Here is a 6,147-nt window from a genome sequence, read left to right as displayed (position 1 = left end):
CTTGATGTCCATGATAATTACTATTAAAAATATTTTTTCTGGTTATAAAATGCATGGTCTTTATAAATAATTTTGAATAGAAACAAAAATTATTCATAATCTTTGTATCCCAAAATAAATACCATTGATATCATATGGCTTTTCTTCCAGACTTACACATTTTGTTGTTTTTTTACCAAATTTGGATATTTTCTGAATATGCAATTTTATATCCTATTTTTTAAGTCTTGTGAGCATTTTTGCATGTTATCGGATATAAAAATAATTTTAACTCTGAGAAGCAGAGAACTATACCATTACTTATTTTCAGAGTAGGATACAATAAGCCTATAATTCTTGTGAATTCTTCATTAGGATCCAAGAATGATATAAACCCTGAAACCTATAGAATTTTCTTAACCAGTCTCACCCCTCAACATTCATTTTTTAAAGATTTCATTTATTCATTTTTAGAGAGGGGGAAGGAGGGAGAGAGGGAGAGAAACATCAATGTGTCATTGCCTCTCAAGTGCCCTCTACTGGGGACCTGGCCCTCAATCCAGGCATGTGCCCTGACTGGGAATTGAACTCACAAACATTTGGTGCCCAATCCACTGAGCCACACCAGTCAGGGCATCACACAAAAAAATTCAAAAAAAAATGATGTAGAAAGATGATTCCAATAAAGTTCTTTTATTAGCACAGTGTTTTCAAAGATCATGCTATTCATAGAAATGTTAAATATGTTTTACATCAACAAAATTTTATTAAGAACTTATTATAGTTCTCAGGGTATCAAAAATAAATGAGACCCAGACCTTACCTGTGAGACATAAGTAGCTAATAAGAAAGAATAAAGTATTTTTAAGTAATAATATTGTAATCAATATATAAAACACAAACAAAGGATGAGTTATGATTATTATAATCATTAGGAGAAAAGAAAATGGGAAAATTCTCAAAGAAGAGATGACACTTTGCAGGACTCTGAGGAACAGACACAGATGGAGGGTGTTTCGTCTGAAAGAAAGTCTGGTCAAAGGCAGAAGCATGGAAAGGCTTAGTGTAGGTTAATATACCTGGAGAAAAGTCACAGCAGTGAAAATGTGACCAGAGGCTAGATGGCTAAGGATTTTTATTACGGAGGTTATGGAAACACACTGAAAGTTCTTTTTCAAGGACAGCAGCATGATTACATTAGCATTTTATACAATCGTGCTGACTTAAGTGTGCAAAATGAAGAGCAGAGGAGGAGACCAGCCAGGCGACTATCACAGAATTACAGGACTGAGATGAGAGGCCTGAACTCAGAAAAAGCAGCAAGTTCAAAAGAAAAGAGAGAACTAAAGGCTGTTTAAGAGGGGACAAACCCCCAAATTTAACTATACTACGTGATGGAGTCGCAGGTGCCAAGAATGACCCTAAGTGTTGCTTTAGGTGACTGATATCTAAAACAGCATTCAGACAATTACTAAAGGGAAAACATTTGTGATTTTTGGATTGTTCACTACAACATATTTTAGAATTGAACAAATCCTAATTATCTTAACATTATATGGTACAGAGCAGGTATGTAAAAGTGGTATGACCCCTTATATGAATGGTTATGGTTATTAAATAGGGTTTGGTCTTTTTTTGGCTATTAAACAGGTTTCTTTTGGCATATAGGTCATTGGAAAAAATGGGGCATGTGTTCATCACCCCAGTGACTTTTTAAAATGCCTCCACTGTGGGCACAGAGTGGTTAACATCTCTACTAGGCCTCAGCCCAGTGCCAAGACTTGGGGCGCAAGAGGGGTGCTACAGAGGGCAAAATCAAACAGAGTCAAAAGAAAACTAAGTTCAGCTGTCTCAGAGATTTGGCGTACAAAGTGTCATTAGGAAGAATAAATGATCTGCTGACCTCCTTGGGGTTGAGAAGGTATTTCTAACATGTAGAGGGAAACATTATGCCGTTCAAAGACTGAGTCTGTGTGCCTCTGTGCATACGCCTCCGTACATACAAAGGAAATTGGAGCGAGAGCTCATGGAGTGTGTGATTGGAGAGCAGGGTTCCCTGAGTGATGGTCCACTAGGGATTTAATTCCCTAAGTCAGCACCAGCCGTGTGTGGTGCCCTTCCTCTGTGCTCAATTCACCTGCTGCTGGGCAGCAGACATTTTCAGCTATCAATAATGGAGTGCTCACCTTTGCTAAGTGCTTTTCTAACATTATCCAGTTTAATCTTTTCAACAGCCTGTGGGTTTAACCCTGTGATGCCGAGGGAGATGAAGCTACTTGCCCAGGGTCACTCATCCAGGAAGTGCCCAAGCTCAGGTTCAGACCCCAGTCTCTTCCGACTCCAGAGCTGTGCCTTTAACCATTATGCTGTGAGAGGTCAGCACTGTTCATTCATTTTTTTAAAAAATCAAATCTCTTACATTTCATTGTTATTTAATGCTTTGTAGACATGGTGAACCACATATGCCACCAGCTGAATTCTGAGTATCATCAAGGAGTTTCATTCCTACCTTAGACTCGTGATGTGCTCTTACTTTGTTTCAGAGCGTGCAGAGTTGGTACATGAAAGGTAGCAACCAGTTGCTATGGCAATTGCCTGTCATTAATGATACAGGGTAATTACTACAGCAAATTTCTGTGTCACTGGAAAATCTGACTTGCCCCTCCCCACAGAGGGCACAACCTTTCATACCTTCTGTACTCACAATGGCCTATCAGCTTGTGTTAGCTCTGCCTGGACCACTCCAATTTACTGTAAAGAACAACATAAAGCTTTGTTGTGAAGAACAACATAAAGCCTGACTTCTTAAAGATTTAGGAGAAGAAACAGGAGATAAATTTACAGAAAGGAGAAATTTTTTTTTAAATACATGTTTCCTTTCTATAGAGAGGATCTATACTTGTTTTCTCTTTAATTAAAGTGTGAAAGAAATAATCCCAGCATTGCACATTCATGGACCAAGTTCAATGGCTGTTTGAATGGCCACATGTAGTTAATTACTAGATGCTAAAACTATAAGCAGAAATAACATTGTTAAGCCAACTTGGAGAAGAACTATGAAAAAGATGAAGATGTCCCAGAGGAAGTGATTCTGGCAAGTCTACGCACTCAGTATTATTTACAAATCCGTCCAAGTCAGCTAACAGTCTTTTTGATGAAGCACTGTGTTTAGAATGTCAGGAGCAACATGAAGCAAAACACTTCATTAGTTACCTTTCAATTCAGTATTCTATGCGAGTTTGAAAAGGACAATTTCTATCCATAGTACATTACAGACTGTGATAAGTAAATATTGTCATAAAAATAGATGCCAAAGTAAAAAGCCCATAAAGAGGGAAACAACATAACAAACAAACACCTATTGAGTCTCTTGTTTCCTCCTACTCCCACATCTGAGGTCTAAATAGTTCTTCCTCTAGTTTATTTTTAAATAAAGCCCATCATTGCTTAATACACTAATGATGAATCCACAGGAATTGTTCTCACAAATGGGAAGTCTAGGGATGACACTCTAGTCTAAGGCCTATTTCATAATTATCTTTTTCTTTTTTCAATCCAGTTCTCACATTTAATAGTTAACTTATACAAAAGTGGACAAACTTTTGATCCAAAATAATGTACCACTCTCTACAAGAATATATGCAGTTCCTTGGACACCAATGTGCCAAGTGGTCTGGAATCCTGGCCCCAGACTTTGGCCTGTTGGGCTTGTTTCACCCTAACACTTTATTGGGGGGCCATAGAGTAGATGAAGCAAAGGGAGTTCGGGAAACAACCCAGGGGCTGGGTCACCCATACAAGCTCTGTCGCACAGGTGGGAAGGGAGGGGGGTCCACCAGTATTTGTAATCCTCAAAACTGAGACTGTGAGCGTCACAGAGATTCAGGCGCCCTGAGAACCTGTAGGGTGATGACGGGGCTCTCAACCCAAAAGCAAACACTTCTTTTGATCATATAGGATGACTCTTTTTCATTTTGAGAGCCTGCAACCAACAAAAGAAGACTGAGAGTTACATACAAAAAGCCATATTCGACTCAGCTCTTGCGTTTCTGCTCCATGGTATGGCAAATTAAGGGCAGGAAGTCTGGGGGGAAAGAAAATTGAGAGCAGAGTGGCTGTGAAAGAGGAAAAGGGAGTCAGTCGATCAGGTTGAGGCGTTTTAGCTGCTGGGTCAACCAGCCTGTTACTGCCCTAAAGAAGTGATTAGCTAATTTCCAGGAGGAAGGGGAGTTTTGCCAGTTTTGTTCCCTCATGTATCCAAAACTTCCTGAACAGTGCCTGGTACATGGTAAATGCTCCATGAATATTTGTTGCATATATGGATAAAGCCATTTGCCTACATTTCCTGCCATTTTAATCATTGTTTAAATTGTTCCATCATTGTTTATATCAGGATAAAAATTAGTCCTGGACCATAGCAGCATTGCCAAGAGTAAGCCAATCCAAATAAAACCAGGCTGACGATTTAGTTATGGACCTGATTTCCTTACCTACTTCCAAGAAGGACTTAAGAATGAGGGTAGCGACTTCACTCCTGCAACTCATTTTGTTAGTTGTGACAAAATCTTATTGGACAGGCCTTCTCCTAACAAGGAAAGTTCTCAGGGACCAAGGGAGAAAGACTCAGGAGGACCCCATCAGTTGGTAAGAAAATTTGTGGGGGGGGACAGAGCTATGAAACATCCTCTCACCTCTGCATTCTGCAATGACAGACCTCTGAAGAGTCCCAAGAACTTGAGACAAACTGGACACAATAATTGCTTTAGACTTTATTCCTCCCCTCTCCTCTGCTCATTGACAGAAGGCTGGTTTTGTCAAAGAGGAAAATCAGATGTGGCTATTCCTGTTTCTTAATACACTTCCTCTCCCTCAATCTGGTACAAATTCTGCCCTGCCCTGTAGGAAACACTGGGCAATGTCTGGAGATATTTTTGGTTGTAACAACTGAGGGTGGTGAGGGATGCTTCTAGCATCTAGTGGGTAGAAGGCAGGGATGGTACTAAATATCCTTCCGTGCACAGCAGAGCCCCCACCATGAAGAATGATCTGACCCAAAATATCAACAGTACTGAAGTTGAGAGACAACGTTCCCCATTGTATGGCACTTAACTGGTGCCAAGTGCTAATGCTCAATGCTCCTTATGCCTAATTTCATTTCATCTTTCATCTTTACAAGAATCCCTAAAGTGGGCCTCATTATTTTCATTTTACATGTGAAGTAACTTGTCCCAAGGTTACACAGACCCATGAGTGGCAAAGCCTATTTGCCAGCTGTGATCCACTGACTCAGAAAGAACATCCTGCTGTCTTTCACAGGTTCCACCAAGATGAGTTCAAATGCCCAGCCTTCTCTGAACAGATCATTACACTGGCCATAGACACTACTCACTGCCAGAAAGTAGCTCCAACCAGGGGCATGTTCAGGCACTTTTATTCACATTTTAAAAGTAATAACCCATGTACTAATAATTGGAACATAGTCTGTGCTTTGTACTAGCCCCTGTTATAAGGGGTTCACTTCATATATATTAACACACTGAATTCTCCAATCATATGAGGCAGGTACTCATATTACCCTTGTACAGACGAGGATACCAGCATTCAGAGAGATGAGGTCACACAGCTAGCGAGGCGCACAGGCACAATGTGGTTGCAAGAAGTCCAATTCCACTTTCTGAGATCCCTTAACCATTACTCTGTTTTGCCTAGTACACCTACAAAACCGGCCAAGTGGCACATACGCCACTGGGTGGACTGTAACCCTTCCTCTTGCACAGCCTGCCCCTTGAGTACCTCAGCAGGAGCTACTCTTTGGTCCCTTTGCTGTTGTTTGTAGAGCTGCCAAGATCGAAGTAAATCATGATACTGAAAGTAGGAAGATCGGAAATAAACTCCTCTCCAGTTTACTAGCCCCTAGAGGCAAACCAGCATCGCCCTCACTGCTTTGAAATTCTCTTTTATTGTTTGCATAAAATTTCCTTTTATTATGTGTGGGATTCAAAAAGGTTTTCAAATAATTACTACAGTTAGTCTAAATGTAAAAAAGCTAAAAGGAAAACTGTTTGCAATTAGAATTTGCATAATTTCTTTAAGGCTGCCTGAGTTGTCTACATTTGTAGCTAAAAGTAGGAAAGTATTTTGTATGAAACAAAATGAAATCCATTTGCC

This window comes from Artibeus jamaicensis, unplaced genomic scaffold (genome assembly GCF_021234435.1).
Source record: "Artibeus jamaicensis isolate MK-2021 breed Jamaican fruit bat unplaced genomic scaffold, CSHL_Jam_final contig_588, whole genome shotgun sequence".
Lineage (NCBI taxonomy): Eukaryota > Metazoa > Chordata > Mammalia > Chiroptera > Phyllostomidae > Artibeus > Artibeus jamaicensis.
The sequence above is the reverse complement of the archived record's forward strand: the minus strand, read 5'-3'. Positions refer to the sequence as shown.